The sequence below is a fragment of the Sorex araneus genome, chromosome 1 (genome assembly GCF_027595985.1).
Source record: "Sorex araneus isolate mSorAra2 chromosome 1, mSorAra2.pri, whole genome shotgun sequence".
Taxonomy (NCBI): domain Eukaryota; kingdom Metazoa; phylum Chordata; class Mammalia; order Eulipotyphla; family Soricidae; genus Sorex; species Sorex araneus.
This window is the reverse complement of record NC_073302.1, coordinates 2,130,686-2,151,296: the sequence shown is the minus strand read 5'-3', so window position 1 is coordinate 2,151,296 and position 20,611 is coordinate 2,130,686. Positions and strand designations below refer to the sequence as shown.

The 20,611-nt window shown below is 64.4% G+C and overlaps 1 protein-coding gene across 1 annotated transcript in view; it reads left to right on the top strand.

The window, feature by feature from the left end:
• The window catches only part of CFAP77 (cilia and flagella associated protein 77), a 74,453-nt gene that overhangs the window by 21,985 nt on the left and 31,857 nt on the right, over positions 1-20,611 (top strand). The window lies entirely within an intron of this gene.

The following is a 20,611-nucleotide window of genomic DNA, read 5'->3' as shown; positions in this document are numbered from 1 at the left end:
GCTGTGGAGGGCGGGGACGAGCGTCAACAACCAAGAGCCTGTTTCATCTCTGAAGCCACTTCCTGGGGTGGCCGGGCACTGGGCAGGGCCCAACTCCCAGCTCAGTGCTCAGGGCTCACTCCCGGCTCTGTGATCAGTGCTCACTCCTGGCTCTGTACTCAGTGCTCACTCCCAACTCTGTGCTAAGGGTTCACTCCTGGCTCTGTGCTCAGGGCTCACTCCCGGCTCTGTGCTCAGGGCTCACTCCCAACTCTGTGCTCAGTGCTCACTCCTGGCTCTGTGCTCAGTGCTCACTCCTGGCAGGGCTGAGGGAACCCTATGGAGTGCCAGAGATTGACCCCAGTTGGTTGCGCACAAGGCAAGTGCCCTCCCCGCTGTTGGCCCCCGGCCCAGGGGGCCACGTCCGCCCCATTCCCTGCCCTCCTTCTCTCCGGCGCTGTGTCACGGGGTGTGCGGGGGCTGCTACACTCGCTGTGAGGCGCTGGAGTGTGGCAGCCGGGGGCACACGGCACGGGGGCAGCCGGGGTCGAACTCGGCTCACACGTGCAGGCGGGTGTTCTGCCCTGGGTCGGCCGGGACGGGGCCAGCGTGCCCCGGGCCAGGCCAGGAGGCCCCGAGTCCGTCTCGCCCTCTTACCCGCAGGGTGCGCCCCTCTGCACCGGGCGGGTCCCCCCCCCCCCGTCCCTGTGTGCAGGTCACTGCCAGGGGGTGCCAGGACGAGCTGGGGGAGAGCACGAGAAGAGGAGGACCCGTCGCCCTTCCCTGGCCAGCACGCTGGGGGGCAGCAGGACACACGAGGGGGAACCCGTTGGCGCCCGCTTGGTGCCCCCCCAGGACCTCCAAGGAGGACGGTCAGAGAGAAGCGACAGGGAGGCAGGGTCCTGCCGCCCACCGCCACCCTGGACACTGGCCCTAAGGACACGTGTGCGGGCACGTGTGAGGCTGCGTGTGCGGTTGCGTGAGGTTGCATGTATGGGCACAGGTGCGGGCACCTTGAATCATGTGAGCACGTGTGTGGAGGCCCAAGGGCGCTGCCCACCCCATGCTGTGCCCCGGTGTCGGGGTCGGCTGGCCATGAAGGGGCTGAGGGAGCCGGCTGGGCAACGGAGTCCACAGGGTGGATCGGGGGGACCCAGGCTGGACAGAGCACAGTCTCCGGCCTTCATGCCGCCGCCCCACTGAGTCCCGGCACTGCCCGCACCGTCGGGACCCCAGCCTCCCTCCTGCTGCAGGGTCTGTCCCAGTGCTGAGACTGGGGGACTCGGGCCTCCCGGCCAGTCGCAGGCCCCTTGGCTGAGTCCTGAGTCGGACGGGGCCTCTGGCTTCCGGGTCTCGGTCCCCTTGGGCGTGACTGTTACCTCCTCCTGGGGGGGGGGGACAGAGGATGTTGGTTTGCACAGATTTGAATTTTATCAGCCTGCGTATTTGCACCGAGGCATAATAACCATAAATTATGACCCTAATAAGTAGGTTCCCCCAAGGACCGCGCCAGCACCCCCAATAATTGATGCACACTCTCTGGAATTTAGGGGCCTCATAATTTATCGGGGTTCCTTTTTTCCCCTCTATCCAATTTGAGCGAGGCAGCTGTTTTGTAAGCAATAAACTCTGCCATTGTGTCTCTGGCTCGGAGAGAGGAGCGTTCTGCTGCGTTCCTGCCCGTTTCCTCGTCACTGCCACACTGTCTGGAGCTTCTTTATGGGACGAGTTGGTCAATATTTCAATTATAAGCTCCGATCTTCAGGAGGTTTGTAGCTTGTCTATTTAAAAACCAGACCAGGTGGAAAATACGGCGAGGAACTCTCGATCGGAACCGCAGCGCATTCTGGAATATTCTGCCACCCCGTCCCCCTGACCCGTTGCTTTCAACTTCCAGCTCCCTGGCCGGCTCTCCCCGCCCCGTGGGGGGGATCAGGCTGCTGGTGGGGGCGCCTGCTGGGGCCTGGGAAGTGACCCACCCCTCCCCCACCTGGTCCTCAGCTCCACTGCGGCCCCCCGAAGGCGACCCCCTCTCTCTCAGAGAAGGTCCCTTTGGGAGGACGAGGGACGGGGCTAGCGGCTGGGCCCCCACCCCACAAACTGACCTGGGTGCTCCAGGTGCGGGGGTCCGACCACCCAGAAGCCCCTCCCGTGCCTGGCTCTCTCCCCAGCCCTGCAGGCCCCCCTCAAGGCCCCGGGAGCGGGGAGGACTCAGGCCCGGCCCGTCCTGGCACCACAAGGACACAGAGTGAGTGTCACAGCAGGGCCCTGCGCGCTGGCCCCGGGGGCGGCTGGCCCGGTGGGTGCCCCGAGCCCCGAGCCAGGATGATCCCTGAGCACCACCGGGACTCAGCCCTGAGCACTGCCGGAGGGCCCTAAGATTAGTGAGCAAAAGTCATGAGCGTCTGAGCGGGCTTGGTCCTGGCTCCGAGGGGGCCGGGGGCTCTCGCTCCCCCACACCCCCGCCTGGCCTGGGGGGGCGGAAGCTGCTCCTGCTCCACGGGGGTCTGCACCTTCCCCAGCGGCGGAGAAGAGCCCGTGGGGGCTGAGCAGGACAGGGCACAGGGGAGCCGCCCGCGTGGGGACCCTCCTCGCACAGCTGTGAGTTCGGGGGTCTGGGCACTCGAGGGGCTCCAGCAGCCGCCAGCCCGGTGGGAAAGGGGAGAGAGCTCCCCCCTCCCCTTCCCCTCCTCTCCCCCTCCCCTCCCCTCCCCTCCCCCTCCTCTTCCTGCCTCCCCCCTCCCCCTCTCTCCCTTTCTCCCCCCTCTCCCCTCCTCTCTCTCCCTCTCCCTTTCTCTCTTGCTCTCTCCCCCCACCCCCACAGGGCTGAGAGGCAGGGAGGGGCTGACTCCCGGGGCCCTGGAATCTCAGGGTCCTTTCTCTCTTGGGGAGGGTCGTTCCCAGCAGGGCCTGGGGGGGTCTGCTGGGCCGACCCCCTGCCCCTCAGCCCCCAGCATTTCCTGGGTCAGGGGTCACAGAGACCAGTCTGAGAGGTGGGGGCCTCGGTGTGTTCCTGGGATCGCCTACCCGCAGCCCGCCCCCGCCCTGCCTCTCCTCCTGTCTGCCAAGCTCACCCCCACCTCCCCGGGCTCTGCCAGGCTGTCCTCTGGAACCTTCTAGAACCGCTCGAGCGGGCTGAGTCTCACGCAGCTCTGGGTGCAGAGCCCTGGCCCCGGGGACGGGCTGCAGGTCCCGCAGCAGGAGCTGATGGGAGAGACGGGGGCCCTGGCCCCGCAGCGCCCCCCACCCAGGAGCCAAGTGCACCCCGAAACCGGGCGGGGCACCCCGAAGCCGAGGGAGGAGGCCACCCCCAGGACGTCGCACCTGGTCCAGGGAGGGGAGAAAAGGGGAAAACTCTCAGAATTAAAATCCAGACTTCGCTGTTATTTTCCCGGCGAAGGCGCGGCCCGCCGGTGTCACCCCGTCGTTTTTCATTCGCGTTTTTATTTCAGGCTGTGATCTCGCCTCCAGCTGCTCTCCTTTCTCTCCCTTTGATCTATTCCTCTCCCCCAGAAATGGGGTTTATAAATCACCGTAACGCGCCGGGAAAGACACTGCTTAGCGCGGGCGCATCCATCGCGCTAAGGGCGCGCGGGCGCGCGTTACTGATGGGGCTGCCGCTCCGTGCGCGCGCCCGGCCGCGGGGACCGTCGCCCGCCGTCGTATTTCACCTCCTGGCAGGCGGGCGCAAACTGCTGGGCGGGCTCGGAAGGGGCGCCGAGGCGGGGGGCCGCGTGGGGGTCGCTGTCCTGGGGCTCCCCCAGCCGCCCGCCGCCCGCCGCCCTCCGCCCTGCCCTGGCCTGTGTGTCCCGGCTTGGTTTCAGGGTCCCGGGGGCCGGGACGCGTGTGAGGCCAGGCCCAGCCTTAAACCAGGGCACAAAGGCGGGGCGGCCGCAGGACCCTGGGCGGGCACGGGAGACTCCAGCCACGCGACGCTCGCTCACCCGGGGACTCGGTGGCTCCCCCACTCCCGGCAGGGCAGCCCGGCCTCGCCCCCCACCCTCCACCCTCCAGCCGCGTCCCCACTTCTTGCCTCGTCATTGTCTCCTGTGAAGCTGAGTTTTCATCGCAGCTGCATCTCGGCTCAGCCAAGGGGCAGATTCATTTCTTCTTCTGTTTTGGCTTCTGGGCCACACCTGGGCTCAGGGCTGACTCCCAGCTCTGTGCTCAGGGCTGACTCCTAACTTTGTGCTCAGGGCTGACTCCTGGCTCTGTGCTCAGGGCTGACTCCTGGCAGGCTCAGGGACCATGTGGGTGGCCAGGGAACAGATCTGGACCAGCTGCATGCAAGGCAAATGCCCTCCCCACTGTGCTGTCGCCCCGTGGAAATATTAGTGTCTCGGTCAGGGCAGGTCTACACTGGGCAGACGGATCTAGAGATGAAGCCTGGAAGATGGGTGCTGTGTGGACTGGTGCTGCCCAGTAGAACATTCCGTGCGGTGGGACTCGTGTGGCTGTTATGGGTGGGCTCACCCGCCCTGCTGGGGGTACTGAGCACTGGGAGCTGCCGAGGGAAAGACTAAGATTTTTAAACTCGTAGATAATGGTTTGTGTGTAAAAACACAAAAAAAGAAAAAAGAGCGGGCACCACCCCGGGGAGGTTGATGGCGATGACGAGGCAGGTGAAGGAAGGAACGGAGCCAGGCTGGTTGGTCTCAGTTGCAGTTTATTCCATTCCCATCTCCATTCTCCTCTGATTCTCCTCCTGCTTCTCCCTCTCCCAGGCTACTTCATTCTCCTTCTCCTCTGGATCTGGATCTCCATCTAGCTTCTCCAGATGTGGCACTGGGACTGGCCCCCAGCCCACTCTCACAGCCTAGTTAAATCCCCCAGCATGAGGGGTTGGGGCTTACACATAGGTGTGGTCACAATCAATGGGGTAAAGGTCTTTCTCTCAGGGGATGCTTCTTCTAGGACAGAATCTCTTTCAGCAGGACACCCTTCCAAGAGCAGAGTCCCATGGGTGTGTTTCTCCTCTCCTTGTCCAACTAACATATAAGTATTCATAATATTAATCATTTTGTATGGACATAGAAAGAGATGCATTAAGCTTATAGAATTGCTCTCCTGGGGTCACCTCGATCTCACACTACAGTGCTCAGGCCAGATTAGTCTTTCCTATCCCTAGCAGGGTCCTAGTCTCGTCATTGCTTTTGGATCATGACATGACATGTCCATGACCAATCTCTTAACATATAGTTAAGCATTAGGCACTTTGTCCAGGCCCATCTCAATGCCAGGGAAGCACATAACTCACCACTTGCCCTGGGTCCGTCCCGTCCCTCGTTGGGACCCTGCTTTTGGGGGTGCTAGGAAGTAAGGGCAGCTGAGGCTTAAATCAAGAAAGCAGATGCCCGGGAGTGGATAATATTTGAAGCCAATTAAATCCCATGTTACCAAAGTATATTAACAACTGTCTTTCTTTGTTCATACAAAAGGACATTGTTTTAAAGTAAACTATTCAAAAGACATAAGAGAGGAGAAAGACAATATTAACTTACAGTACAAGTTCACTGTCCTAGCAAGGTCTGACCTTACAAATTAACAGAGTCTGATTAGGGGAAGAGCTGAATGACTAGTTGGGGAAGAGAGCATAGAAATGATTACGGATAAACAAAGGAATGGGAGTGACTCGGAGCACTTTGATGGGTGCTCTGATATACCTAAGCTCCTAGTGGCAAGGGGAGCAGGACATACCAGTGTAGTCTAGAATTGTTTAGAGTTTATTACCAGATAAGCCCAAACTCTGTGGCAAGGGAGAAAGGACAAACCAATGATATCCAACAGGTTTGTTTTGGGGCTATACCTGGCTGCGCTCAGGGCTGACTCCTGGCTCTGTGCTCAGGGCTGACTCCTGGCAGGCTCAGGGGATGTCAGGGGTTGAAGCTGGGTTGGCCGCATGCAAGGTAAGTGCCCTCCCCTCTGTACTATGGCTCTGGCCCCCTACAGCCTCGTCTTTAAGTCACTGTACATGTGGATGCTGGTGTGTACCACCGGTGGCTCACACTTAGTTGTGACTTGATAACACAAATAACACAAGTCATCGTGTTCAGTTGAAACAACCACATCTGTTTACATGTGGCTTGAGGCAGCTCAGACGTGACACAGAACGTTCAGGAAGGAGCACCTTTAGGTTCTGCAGTTGCAGCCTCGGCAAGCGAGCGCCCCAACGGGGGGGGGGGGAGGGGATAGCGCACGGGGGCCTGAAACGTGGACCCCTTTAGCATCATGCTCTCCTAAACACCATCCGGGCGGAGACACTCCAGATTGGATTGTGGGAGAAAACTTTCCTGGGGTAAAAATGAAAAGATAATCTGGGAAACCGGGACTGCCTTCCCCGTCAAGCTCACGTTGAGGCCCCCCGGAGCTGTTTGATTACTTCCTGCAGGGTGGGTGTCGCTCCCTGAGACAGTGGCGGGTGGCTGGGTGGGGGCACAGGGAGAGGGAGGGTGAGAGGGCAGGCGAATGGGTGGTGGGTAAGGGGAGAGAGAAATTGGTGGGTTGGTGGAGGGAGGGAAGGAGGGGTGGAAGGAGGGGTGGAGGGGTGGTGGGGTGGATGGAGGCAGGGGCACGTGGGTGTGAGGGTGGGTGGAGAGGAGTAAGGGGTGAACTGGGGCAGGTGGGTGGGTGGGAGGATGGAGGGATAACGGGTGGGTGGATGAGAGGGCTGGAGGATGGGTCCATGGAGAGACGGGTGGGTGGGTGGCGTAGGTAGGGATGGAGGGAGGACTGGACCATGGACTGATGGGGGTGGGGGGGAGGGAAGGGGTGGGGGAAGATGCTGGGTGCCTGGGCTTATTAAAGAAGCTTCTGGAAGTCCACTTCAAACTGCCATTCCGTACCCGCACACTAGGGGCGCCCACGCCCCAGGGTGACGCCAGCTCCTTAGCGGAACCTTTGGACCCGTGAGAAGCCTCGAGCTTTCCTGCTGCTGCTGGTTCCGCGGCTGTCCTGGCCCTGCCAGGCAGACGGGTAGCCGGTGCCAACTCTGGGGAAAGTGAAAAGGTGTGGGCGCTGGACAGAGGGACAGTCGCATGACCCCCAGGGGACCAACAGCACTGAATTCTGCGCTTTGAAGCCGTCCATTGTGCAGCACATGATTTTCACCTCAATTAAAAAAAAAAAAAACACGAATTAAGCAAGAATTTGTGACCCGGCTGGGGTTCGAGCCCTGCCTGTCAGGGCCCAGGTTCCGCCACTGACTTGCTGACAAAGGGGGGCGGGCGGGAGAGCCAGCCAGACGCCCTGCTCTCTGGTCTACAGGACCTTCACTCCCAGCCCGGACGGACGGACTACACGTCAGATTAAAACGCTGACGGGGGATCCCAGGGTACGGAGTGACCCTGAGCATCGCCGGGTGTGACCCAAAGAGGAAGTGCCCTCCCCCCGCCTGTACTGGGGACGGGCTTCCCGTTCTGAGCTGAGAAAATGCTGAGTCTAGGAAACCCTGTAAGCACCCGAAGGTGCCGTCCTGTGCGGGCGCAAGGTGAGACCCCGGTTCTGGTCAGCTGCTGTAGCAAAGGCCTCCTTGCTCCCCCCAAGAAATAAACCCGTTGAGGCGGGGGCTGGAGCGAGAGCACAGCAGTGACCTGTCTGGCGCTCGGTGACCCAGGTTCGATCCCCGGCACCCCAGGGTCCCCGAGCTCCAGCAGGACTGCTCCCTGAGCACAGAGGCGGGAGCAGCCCCGAGCATCCTCAGGTGTGGCCCCAGTAAAGGCCAGAGTGGGGGCCCAGAGGCTGCCCCAGCCCAGCGGCCAGAGAGGGGCCGGAGGAGCCGGGGCGGGGGTGAGGGGCTGCCCCGCCGGCCTCCCGACAGGGGATGGGGCCCGAGGCCTCTCCGGCCGAGGTCTGCCCACCGGGTTCGAGTCCCCTCGCCGTGGTCCCTCCGGCTGGGCCCGGAGCCGCCGCGCCTGGCGGAAGCCATAAATCTCCCGCCGTAATCACGTCCTCATGATCCTTCACCGCGCCGGGAGCAGGCTCGGTGCTGCCGCGCCAGGGGAGGCCGCGGGGGTCGTCCAGGGGAGACGGTTCCGCGCGGGCAGAACTGCACCCCTGGGCCCTCGCCCGGCCGATGAGCGATGGCACGGCGCCGGCACCGGCAATTACTGGTGTGCAGCGACGCTTCGTTAGAGCCGGGCGGCGCCTGCCCGCGTCCTTGGGAAGGCAGGGAGCATTTTTAACAGCCCCGGGGTCCTCCCCGGGTCTCGCCGGCTCGGGGCGCTGAGCCCAGGAGAGGCCGGCCGCCCGCACGAAGCTGGGGTGGGGTCCGGGGCGGGCGGGGGGGGGGGTGTCTCCGGGACCCGGAAGTGCCCTCGGGGGCCGGCAAGCACCATCTGCTCAAGGGGGTTGTGCCGCTCAGCCTTCCACAGGGCTTCCCGCTGCTCGATGGAGCACTGTCTGCTGAGCAGGACGCGGGTGTGGACGCCCCCTCGGCTCTGTGACCCAAATGGACCAGTGACTGCCTGTGATTCTGGATCCCTGGGGACCACTGAGTGGGGCGTGTATGTCTGTGCGTGTGTCTGTGTCTCATGCGTGTGTCTCGTGTCTGTGTCTGTGTCTCATGTGTATGTATGTGTGTGCATGTCTGTGTGTGTCTTATGTGTATGCATGTGTGTGCATGTGTCTCGTGTGTCTGTGTGTGTGTTTCTCGTGTGGACATGTGTATGTGTCTGTCTTGTGTGTATCGCGTGTGCGTGTTGTCTGTGTGTCTGTCTCGTGTCTGTGTGTGACATGCGTGTGCGTGTGTGAGTGTGGTGTGCCTCGTGATGGCTGGTTTCACTCCTCCTGTCCTTGTGGTTGCCCCAACCCGTTTGAAAAACTGACCCCACCTCTGGTCAGGCCGGGTGCCTCCTGGCTCTGCGCTCACTCTGTCTGGGTCCCCAGTGCTCGGGGACCGAACCCCGGGAGGCTGCATGCGAGGCCAGTGCCTTGATTCTGGGTGGCGGGGACGGCCGCAGAGCACGCGCGGGGGTGGGGGCTCGCCCCGTGCCTCCCGCAGGGGAGCCACAGCCACACCCCTGCCAGCCCGTGTCCCGAGAGCCTGCCGCCCCCAGCCCTGCCAGCTGGTGCCCCCCAAACCCGCTGCAGCTCTGGCCCCTCAGCTCACCCCCCACACCAGGCCACGGCCCCCCACACCCACAGACCCTCCCCTCCCCTGCAGGGCTGCCCGGCTCACCCCCACACCAGGCCACGGCCCCCCACACCCACAGACCCTCCCCTCCCCTGCAGGGCTGCCCGGCCAGACCCGCCACATTCCCCCGGCTGGGCGGGGACCCGGGATCCCTGTGTCCTAGAGGAGCAGGAACCAAAGCGTGTGCGCAGGTCATGTGGGGAAGGACAAGCCCCCGACCCGGGGCCCAGCACCCACAGACGTGCCCCTGAGACCCTTCTCCAGGGAAGGCACCGACAGATCAAACAGGCCATATTCTGTGGGCCGGAGTGGCAGCGGGGAGGGGTCTGACTTGCCTGCAGCCAACCAGGGCTGGGTCCCTGGTGCCACATTTGGTCCCCTGAGCACAGAACCAGGAGTCAGCCCCGAGCACAGAGCCAGGAGTGACCCTGAGCACAGAGCCAGGAGTCAGCCTGAGCACAGAGCCGGGAGTCAGCCCTGAGCACAGAGCCAGGGGTGAGTCCTGAGCACAGAGCCAGGAGTGACCCTGAGCACAGAGCCGGGAGTCAGCCCTGAGCACAGAGCCAGGAGTCAGCCCTGAGCACAGAACTGGGAGTCAGCCCTGAGCACAGAGCCAGGAGTCAGCCCTGAGCACAGAGCCGGGAGTCAGCCCTGAGCACAAAGCCAAAAGTGACCCTGAGCACAAGAGCCAGGAGTGAGCCCTGAGCACAGAGTCGGGAGTCAGCCCTGAGCACAGAGCCAGGAGTGACCCTGAGGCACAGAGCCGGGAGTCAGCCCTGAGCACAGAGCCAGGAGTGAGCCTGAGCGTCAACCATGTATGCCCTAAACCAACAAAGCCCCCCAGAAGCCCCGCCCTCGCCCAGGCCGCCTTTGCACGGAGGAGCACTGAGAGGAAATGAAAGACGCTCTTGGAAAAGCAAGGGGTGGGCGTCCGCGTGCGTGGACAGGGCGTCTGTGAGCACTGGGGGCTTCCCGGCCGGGGCCGGGGCTGCCGTGGGCGCGGGGCGGGGCTGTGTGCAGGCCCTGCCCACTCCCCAGTGCTCCCCAGGAAGGGGGCGCTGGCTCGCAGGGCCCCCACCCCGGCCTGCAGCGCTCTGGTGTTAGCTGGGCTTACAAGACACATGCTCCCAATTAGCTGCTCCTCTTAATTTAAATGCTCCATAAATTATCTCCTGCGCGTGTGGATTATCACTTCATAATGCGAGTTAGCATTTAAATAAATAGCTGTGGTGTAGGAAATTAGAGAGGTTTACTTCTGAGGCTCGGCGTAATGAAGGGAAATACCACGGCAGCTGCGGGCCGGGCCGGGCTGGCGGGGGCTTCCGGGGACGGCCCGCTGCTGCCCGCACCCCCTGCCCGTCCTCCCGATTCGCCCTCCTCTTGGTTTGTTCCTGTGCCCCAGCCACGGTGGTGGCAGGGGCGGGGGCAGCACAGGGGGTGCCGGGCGCCTCAGCCGTCCCCGCCCCGCCTCCTGCCCTTGACTCCCAGTGGCCCCAGAGTCCCGGGAAGCTGCGAGCCACTGGCCCGGTCCCCAAGGGTGACACACCTCCAACAGCGAGGGTGGCGCCACCCATGGGTGCCCCTAGTGCAGGCCCCGCAGCAGGGACGCAAAGGAGGCGGGTGGGAGCCTAGAGGGCAGGAGGGTGGGAGTGCAGGGTTCGGGGCGCTGAGGGCGTCCACACTCTTGCTCCCCAGTCTCCAGCTGCCTCTGAGCAGGAAGTCAGGCTGCTAAGTCCTCCTCCTCCAGGAAGCCAGCCTAAGTCCCCCTGCCCCAGTCTCATACATCCTCCTCCGAGGTGGGCTCCTGCCCTGAGGAGGAGGCGAGTGCGTGGGGCGGGGTCTGCAGGGCTCCAGCCCAGGGAGCGACGCCATGTGAGGTGGGTGCTGGGACGGGGCCGAGTGGCACCGGGGCAGCTGCAGAGCAGCCCGGGGACACGGGCCCGTGGTTGGCCTGGGGTCCCTCTGCCCTTGTGGCAGGAAGGAGCACCCAGACCCCCAGACTGCACGCTGAACCCGCCTTCCGCTGCTCGGGCGGGCTCCGGCGTCCCCCGAGCTTAGGCTGCTGGGTCAGGACGGTGGGGGGGGTGGGGGGGACGCGTTTCTAAAGCTCCTGAGGGAGCACAGCGAGGAGGGAACGGCCTGGCTCGCAGCCGGCCCAGGTTCAACTCCCGGCACCCCACAGGGTCCCCAGCAGAGCCAGGAGTGACCCCTGAGCGCCCTGGTGTGGCCCCCAACAGAACCCAGACCCTCAAGCCTAGCAGGTCCAGTGCCCTAAATTCACCCTGGAGGACCCCCCACTCCCAAACACCGCCAGCCCCCGTGGCCCCAGCACCTGTGAGGCCTGGTGGGCCGAGCCTGGGGCCCCGGTGCCCCCCAGCACTGCCTGGGAGCCCCGCACGGAGCTGTGGGCCCGCACAGTGGCCCACGTGCGGCGGGGAGACGGTCAGTGCCTTCTCCGGGGCCGCCCTGGTGGCCGTGAAGCCCCGCCTGGCGTCCACTTGGCCTGCTGGACACGGGAGTCCACCCCCGCGGGAGGGGGAGCCAGCCCCGCCCCGACCCGCCCCAGGGCTCCGTCCTCCTCCCTCGGGGCGGCATCTTGGGTGGGGGGCACCAGCGGGAAGTAAAACCAGATTTTGTTCGGAGGCTTTGAGGAAGGGGCAGGAGGGCGCGCGGGCAGGAGGGCGCGCGGGCAGGAGGGTGCGCTGAGGAGAGAACAGGGGCTGCGCCAGATGCCACCGAACACTCACCCGCAAACAGGCACAGCCCGCACGCATGCACGCGCCTGTTTGGGCGGTTCCAGGGCCGCCCAGTGCCACGGGCACTGCTGGGGGGGGCAGCACTTGCTCCCCGCCTGAGCCAGCACCCTTCCAGCCGGGGTGGGGGTGCGCGAGGCCGGTGGGTCGTTCCCTGCACGGTCCTGGGACTGTCCCCAGCAGCTGGGCCGTGCCCGGCCTCAGCCAGGTGGGGGAGGGCGCCACCCGGCGACCCTGCGGGGCGGGGGTCAGGGCCCACCGTGGGGGCTGGAAGCCCCTTGAAGCGCCACCGAAGCACTGGCAGAGGAAGAGGTGGGAAGTGCCCTGTGCTGCCCGAGCAGCCCAGGCCGGGCCCCGGGGCCCTCGGAGCCTGCGGGCGTGTTTCCTCCCGTGCATATCCCCGGCCATTGTAAAGGATTGCAGGGACGGCGTGCTTTAAGCTGCATTTTAATAAGTCAATAAGAAAGCTCAAAATTATTTAAAGCTTCTTAAAGAGGATTATATTTGATTTCTTGAGGGAATTCTGGGGAGATGGTCTGTCCCTCGGAGATGGTTTTACATGAAGGAAACACGCCGTTTTAGACAGAACTTGGGAGCTAAGAAAACTCACTGGGGCGGGCGGGGCGGGCCGGCCACCAGGCGTGGGCTGGGGGCTGCGCCGAGTCCCCTGGGAAATGTGGGGGCGGGTCTCCCCACCCTTGGGACCCAGGCTGTGGGTGGACAGGCGGGGAGCGGGCCGGGCGCCTGCCTGGCAGCAGCTGACCCGGACACCTGGGCAGAGCGGGAGGCAGCCCTGAGCACTGAGAGGCGGGCACTCTGGAGAGGCGGCGGGGCCCCAGGCCGGACTTGTGGGCAGGGCGTGCGTCCACGCGCTTCTCCTGGCCCAGCAGCTCTGCAGCGGGGATGGGGACGTGAGCAGACCCGGCCCCAGAGGCGACCCGCAGAGGGCCTGGCGGGGAGGGGCTCCCTGGCCTCTCCGTGGGAAGGAGCGGCCAGTGTGGGGCGCGGCCCCCACAGTCTCGCCTCGGCAGCTTCTCTGGACTCTGGGCCCCTCCTCACCCCTGCCCGAACCCCCAAACTGCACCCTCTCCCCCTCCGTCACGGGCTTTCCGAGAGGGCCGCAGAGCGGGGGTCCTGCCCAGGTCCAGGTGGGAGGGTGAGGGGCCCGGTGGCCGCGCTGCCCCTGGGGTGTCTCCAGGCTCGGGGACACACGGGCGCCCGACCGTGGCGGAGGGGCAGCCCAGGGCCTCTGCTTCCGCACTGACCGTGAGCCGGGACCCCGGCACCGCTGCCACCTCCGCGCTCTGCGAGAGTGTGTGTGTGTGTGTGTGTGTGTGTGCATGCGCATGTGTGTGTAGTGTGTGTGTGCATGTGTGTCTGTGCATGTGTATGTGCGCATGTGTGTGTGCATGTGTGTGTGTATGTGGGTGTGAGTATGTGTGTGTGAGTATGAGTGTGCATGTATGTGTATGTGTGTGTGAGTGTGTGTGGGTGTGAGTATGTGTGCATGTGTGTGAGTGTGCATGTGTGTCTGTGCATGTGTGTATGTGTGTGTGCATGTGTGTATGTGGGTGTATGTGTGTGCGTGTGTGAGTATGAGTGTGCATGTGTGTGTATGTGTGTGTGGGTGTGAGTATGAGTGTGTGCATGTGTGTATGTGAGAGTGTGTGTGTGCATGTGTGTCTGTGCATGTGTGTATGTGTGTGTGCATGTGTGTGTATGTGGGTGTGAGTATGTGTGTGTGTGTGTGAGAGAGTGTGTGTGGGTGTGAGTGTGTGGATCTGTGTGCCCAGCTGAGTGTATGTATGCGGCAGGGATATGTGAGTGTACATGTGTGCAAGCAGGCGTGGGTGTGTGTGTCTGTGTGTCCGTGTGGTGGGCTTCTGTGCGTGTGTGCGGGGGTTGTGTGCGGGTGCATGCTGCAGAGTGAACAGAGCCGGGCCATCGTCCCCGGGGGCCGCAGAGAGCCCCAGCCTGAGGCTGAGCCTGTGACCCCAGCAGTGGACGTGAGCCCCCCGCCCCCTCCTGTGGACACACACCCAGGGGCAGTGTGGACGTTGGGGGTCCCCGAGGCTTGCTTGGAGACCAGGCCGGGCGTCGCCCTGCTGCTCCGCCGGGGTGGGGGCCCCGGAGTGAGCCTGGAGCACAGGCCCCAGCAGCTGCCCCTCGAGCGGGAGCATGGACGCCCAGGAGCAAGACGAGGGCTGGTCCCGGCCGGGGCCCCGGGCCCTCCCCGCCGGGCAGAGCTCACTGTGGTGACCCCGAGCCGGACAGGACAGCGAGGGGCCCCGTGTGACAAGGTCCGGGAGGCCGAGGCAGGTGCGGCTGGGCTGGGGGCTGGCGGGAAGCCCCCCTCGATCACCCAGCTCCGAGTTCATTTGCATTTAGATCTCCCGGCTCCCTCTTCTCATCTACAGACAAATCCCCACAAAAGGCTGCTTAATTAGACCAAATTAGATTTCTGCTCGGCCGCTTGTCACTCATTACGAAACGCTGTTCTTTTTCTATTTTGGTAATTACAGGCTGGTCCCCCGCTTGGAAGCCGTCCCGCCGGCCGCGCGGACTCGGCCGGAGGAAACGACTCCCTGCACCAAGTCTGTTCCCTAGCCGGCGTCTTCCCGAGAGCGGGTGCCCTCGCCCCAAGTCCCTAACGGGCGGGTCTCCCGGGCTAAGAGCCGAGCACAGCCGCCCTCCCGCGGGGCGCCACGGCTGAGACACCGCCAGGGGCCAGTGGAGCTGGGTCACTTCCTCTCCTGAGCTGGGGGGACCTGAGCACGCGGGATCCGTCCCTCTGCCACTTGTGGTGCAGGTCAGCAGCCAGAGGACCGAGCACTGACCCAGGGGACGTGCCTGGCTGGCGGGCCGTGACACGGAGGGTCTGCTCCTGGGAGGCCCCAAGTCTTTGCTTCGGGCACCTGGCTGGGCACGCGGGCAGGCGCTCGAGCTGGTCACCCGGCAGAGGGGTGCCGGTGGGCGCGGGGCGGTGGCAGGACTCTGGGAAGGGACAGACCCTCAGGCGCGGGTACTGGGCCGCGGCCAGGGAGCCTTCCTGGGCAAAAGCCTCGGAGACGTGGCTCCAGCCGGGCCTGGGGCGGGGCCCCCATTTGTAGGTGGGTGCAGCAGGGAGTGGCCCCCACGGGGTCTGGAACGGCCCCTTCCTTCTGGCGCAGCCCTGGGGGTCCGTCCCCCCTTCCGGACGATCTGCGTGGCCCCATCGGGGAGGAAGGCTGCTTCCGGGAGCTTCCGGGGGCGCCCAGAGCTGGCCAGCAGCCCAGCAAGGCCCGCGCCAGCGGCTGCCCGGCCGAGACACGCAGCAGGGCAGGAGGGCGCTTGCCTTACCGTAGCCAGCCAGGGCTCCATCCCCAACACCACGCGCGGCCCCCCGGAGCCCTGCCAGGCGGGTCCCAGGGGCCCCAACAGGGGTGCCGGCCGGGACGCTCCTTGGGAAGCCGGCCTGAGGCTGGGACAGCCCAGGAGGCCAGTGCGGGCCAGCGGCTAGGGGTGGTCGGACGTAGGCCAGGGGCGCAGCCAGGGTTCCTGAGCTCTGACCCAGCCCCAGCACCCCAAAAAGAGGTGGAGCAGGCGCTAGGGCGGGGCCCCGAGCTGCCAGGAGCCCTTGGCGCTGAATCTCTGGGACTCACCCACAGGGCTCAGGCGGGGGGCGGGGGGCACCTACTCTGCCGGCCCCCAAACAACCCCGCGTCAGCCGGCCGCTGGGTTGCCCGTGTCTCATGAGGCCCAGTCCCCGGCCCCCTGTCGGCCCCTGCTGGGCACCTCGACTCCCCGCAGACCCCTCACTGCGCGCCCACAGCCCCGGGCCGTGCAGGGCCAGCTGCGGGGACCACAGACAGAACTGCAGCCACCGTCGGGACCTGCCCGTGCCCACCAGGTGTGACCCCAAACCCCAGACGAAAGGAGTGGGGATTGTCCGTGCCAGACAGGAAGTGAGACTCGGAATCGGGGATGAAATATACATCAGAACCAGACGCGCCGTTTCATCTGCGGGCGGGAAGGAACAAGGGCTCTGGGGGCGGGAGGGACCCGGAACTGTTTCCGTCCGTATTACATGACGCGGTTTTCAATGAGTCCTTAAAGGCAGCAAACACGCAAACACAGGACGCGGGCGGGGGACCCCGCGGCTGCCAGGACTTGAAACAGCTCAGGCTCCCTTTGATCCCTGCTTTCAGTCTTGAGATGGACACAGGTCCCCCTTCACGCCCGCCTCTCCGTCCCTTCCTTTCTCCCCGTCTCCCGGCTGGCGGGGACCGGCTTTCTTAAATGTGGCTCGGACCCCGGGCCGGCCCATCGTCCTGTGCTTCCTGCCTGTGGGTGCCGCCTCGGGCAGCTCGGATGCTCCATGCCCGTCTCCTGCCTCTCCGGGTGGACGCGTCAGAGTTGGCATGGAGCAGCCCCTTCCTCAGGCTTCGGGGCCCGGGGCCACAGCCCCCGTCTCGGCCACGCCACACACAAAACCTGTCCACCCTGGGAAGCCAGCCCGCTGCTGGCCTTGCAAAGCCCGTGACTCCGGGTGGCCCCTGCGGGTTTCCCCCTAAGTGCCATGGAGCTGCTCTTCTCCTCTAAGCCCGGCTGGACCCCCTTCCCGGGACCCCCGTAACGGCAGCATGGGGCTGGGTGCCTGACTCCTGGGAGCCACAGAAGAAGGGAAGGGGTCTGACCTCCAGGGGCCTGGGGATGAGTGGGGGCTGCTTCTCCCACCGCCCCCAGCCATAGCAGCCCCAAGAGGATGAGGCCACATCAGAGCTGGGAGGTAGAGGCAGCCTAGGGACAGACACGGGTGCCCCCAGCCCACCTGGGGACAGACCCAGACTCGGGCACGGGGGTCTGACTAAGAGGCGAGGCCTGACCGCCCCCCGCCCCGCTGCTCCCACCCTGCGTCTGCGCCCTGTTCCCCCGCCCTGCGTCTGTCTGCACCCCCCACCAGGACAGGCTCGGCTCTTCGGGTCCCTACTCAGAGGCGCGTGGAGGGAAAGTCCCGAGGGGCAGGGGGTGGGGGGGCTCCAGCCACTGTGCACCCCGCCCGGCCCTGCCTCTCTCAGCCTCTGTGGCTTTCCTTAAAAAAAAAAAATCCCAAACTCCGAACCACAGTGTTTACTCCTTCCCACTCTCCCGTCGGCATCCCCTCGTCCCCCTGAACCGCTGCTGGGTTGTGCCCCCCGCCCCCTCCAGGGGCTGCGGGCGCAGAGCGAGGCGTCCACCGGCCTGCCGCCTTCCCGGGTGTAATCAAACATCAGGCTAAGTAGCAAATAAATCTCCCCGTCCCACAAGGAGCCGCAAGATCATGTAAATGCAAATGAAGACCCTGCCTCCGAGGGGGAGGGGACACGGGCCAGGCTGTCACGGGAACCCCGCGGGGCCGGGGACGTTGCCCGCCAGGAGCAGGCCTCGTGAGGACGGACGGACGGACGGGGCGGCCACCACCAGAGACACGGATGGGCCAAGAGCCGGGGGACCCAGCAAGCGACGGGTCCGAGATTGCGTGGTGGTGGCGGGGGTGGGGTGGGGGGGAAGGGGGACAGCACTCCCCGGTGCTCGGTACCCCCAACCCAGGCTCCTGGCGCCCTCTGACCCCTCGGGGACACAGGAAATAGGAGATGTCCGAGCTGGCCCCTTTGAAACAAGCGGGCCAGGTACACCCAGCGTCCAGCCCAGCCCCCGGCCCGCGGCCAGGCTCTCTCTGGCAGTTCCCGCGTCTGATGCATTATGCCTCCTCTCCGTGACTGTTTATCTGAGCTCATTACGAGGACATAAATACCCCTATGCTAATCGCGATCACAATTTGCATTTATATTGTGCTTTTCATTCGAGGACCTTAACTTGTTTCCCAGTAATGAACTGTCCCTCCCCCGCCCTCCCCCGCCCGTATGTCTGTACGGGAGCGGGAGGCGATAGATATTTATTTAATAACTACCTGGCCGCGCCCAACTACGCGGTAATAGGGTGCGGGGAGCCAGGGAGGTTTCTCACTGTCAGGCAGACGTTCCGGGCTGGGCAGCGGGGCTGTGGGGAGGGGGGCCCCAGGGGAGGGCTGGGGGTGGAGGCGGGGCGGGGCGAAGCAGGTGCTGCGAGTCAAGTCCAGGGCCAAGGGGAGGTGCCAGGCGCCTCCGGTGGGGAGGCCGTCCTCAGCAGCCCTTCTCAGCAGTGACCCTGGAACAGAGTCAGCTGACCTCACCCATTCCCGTTCCCCCGTCGGAAAATGGAGGGGAGGTAGTTCAAGACTTTAAGATGGGGGGCGGGTGGGCAGGAGGCAGGACAGCAGGCAGGCGCTTGCCCTGCACAGAGCTGGCCCGGGTTCAACCCCGGGTACCCTGGGTGGGCCCCTGAGCCCCTCCACAAGGGGTCCCTGAACGCAGAGCCCGGAGTCAGCCCTGAGCATCGCCGATGTGGCCCCAGAACAAAACAGAGCGTGTGGGCGGCCGGGACGTGTGAGCAGCCTTCCTGGGCCCTGGGCTCTGGGGCGGCCGGCGGCCTGCCCTCCTGGCCTCCAGCTCGCGGGGCAGGGCGGCGGCCCCAGGTCGCCCCGGCCCCGGACAGGCCCACGAGGCCCACGACGGGGCGCGGTGCTCTATCCCTCCCCGCAGGAGCCCCTGGGGCCGGGCGAGAGGGTTTTAATTAGAGCGGAGAGACGGGAGCGAGGCCGAGACGGATGACATCTTAATGAGGTTTAATGAAGCTGTCTGCTGGTGGGACAGCTGTCACCCGAGCACGGCAGCCAGGCGGGCCGCACGCGCGGCGGGCCGGGGCGTCCCCTCCCACCTCCCGTCTGGATTCTGACACCCCGAGGGCCAGGTGGCTCGGCCGGCAGGTGAGAGATGAGGCCCTCCCCGTGCTCCCGAGTCCCCAAATAGACCCAAGCGAGTCGGGAGTGAGCACCAGGGCGGGGCACAGGCCGGCAGGCGTGAGACCCCGATCCGGCCCTTGGCACCACCTGGGGGTGGCCCCTGTTTAAAACCAAGCATCTTGGGGCTGGTGAGATGGGACAGCAGGGAAGGTTCCCGAGTTCAATCCCTGGCACCGACGTGGTCCCCCAACCCCTGCCAGGTGCAGTTCCTGAGCACAGAGCCCGGAGTAAGCCCACCAGGTGTGGCCCCAAAACAAATTCAAACAGAAAACCCTTGTGGGCTAGGAACTGCAGAGAGTCCATCATGGAGGCACAGCCCCTCCCGATCCTGCACTCTGGCGCCCCGCATGCGAGGTGTGGGGAATACTGTGACCCTTGAGGGTGGCGGGCCCCTGGCTTGAGGTCTGAGAGCACCAAGTGTGACCAAACTCTTCCCTTTCCTGCCTGGATGACTATGCCGAGGCACACCCGAGGCTCAGTTTCCCCACCTGCAACCTGGGGACCCTCGGACTTCATTTCCACAGTGATGTTGACTTGCCACAGCTCTTTACATATGCAGGCTCAGGAGTTCTGTCAGCGGGCTGCTCTGAGCTCTTTCCTCCCTCACTGTGTACTCACAGATGTTTACAGCTGGAGGCTGTTGCACTTCCCCAGCCAGCCCCCCCTACACACACACACACACACACACACACACACACACACACACACACACACACACACATATATGCTTAATTGTCATTACCTGTGAGCCCCCATGAGCACAGTCTCGAGCGATACAGAATAAGACCCTGAGCTTGGTGCGGGGGGGGGGGGGAGAGAAGCATCTGCGGAAGGGCAGGGCAGGTCTTGCAGGGCGGCCAGCCGGCGCTGCCTCTCCGCCAGCCCTCAGCAAGGCGCAGGGACGGAGGCGCCGCGGCCTCCTGGTGCCACCCAAGGGCAGCCGGCACCGCAGTCAGTCTGTCTTTCCTCTGCCAGCTGGAAGGCTGCCCACGTGAGCCTTCCTCGGGAGGGCCCGAGAAGTCACATTTTAATTAACTTCCCCCACACTCGCCGGAGAAACCGGATCAGTTTCATAAACAAACGGGAAGCCGGGGCTTTGTCTGCAGCCGGAGTGAGTCGTGTGGAAGAAATTCAAAACCAGCCCTAGCAGAGGCCCCGTGCACCCGCCTGAACCCAGAACTTGGTGGCCGTGTGTGTGTGCGTGTGTGTGCATGTGCGTGTGTGTGCTTGTGTGTGTGTGTGTGTGCTTGTGTGTGTGTGTGTGTGTGTGTGTTGTGCGCGAGATGGAAAAGAAGAGGGCGACAGAGAGCTGCCAGCTCATTCATTCCGTCACCCTCATTTATTAGCCCCTTTTCGGGGCAAGGCTGGGACATGGGACAAATTGGGCAAAGTAAGACTGACAACATGGACGGGGAGTCTCAGTGCCACCCACGCAGTTTGCTGAAAGCCTAAAAGTGCTTTAGCAATAGACCGTTGTTGGGTGGGAGTGGTAAGACAGCCGGGAGGGGGTTTGCCTTGCACACGGCCCACACGGGCTCCGTCACCGGCGCCCCGAACGGTCCCTTTAGCAGCTCCTGAGTGCAGAGCCAGGAGCTACCCCGCAGCCTCACCAGGTGGGACCCCCAAATAAGCCTAGTCTACTAGAATAGCCTTGGAGAGGGCGGGCAGGAGCTGTGCGCGGGCTGGGGGCGCTGGGGCAGACTTCGCTGGTGACCCTGTACCGGCCGGGCTGAGCTGGCACTCCCGCGCATGCGTGCACCCACAGACCCGGACCACCGCACAGCCCAGCGCAGAGCTGGCCAGCAGCCCCCGTCACTGACTGCACAGCACGCGCGCTGCCCTGCCCTCGCCTTCGGCCCCCTGGCGTCCCAGTCCCAGTTACTGCCGAGC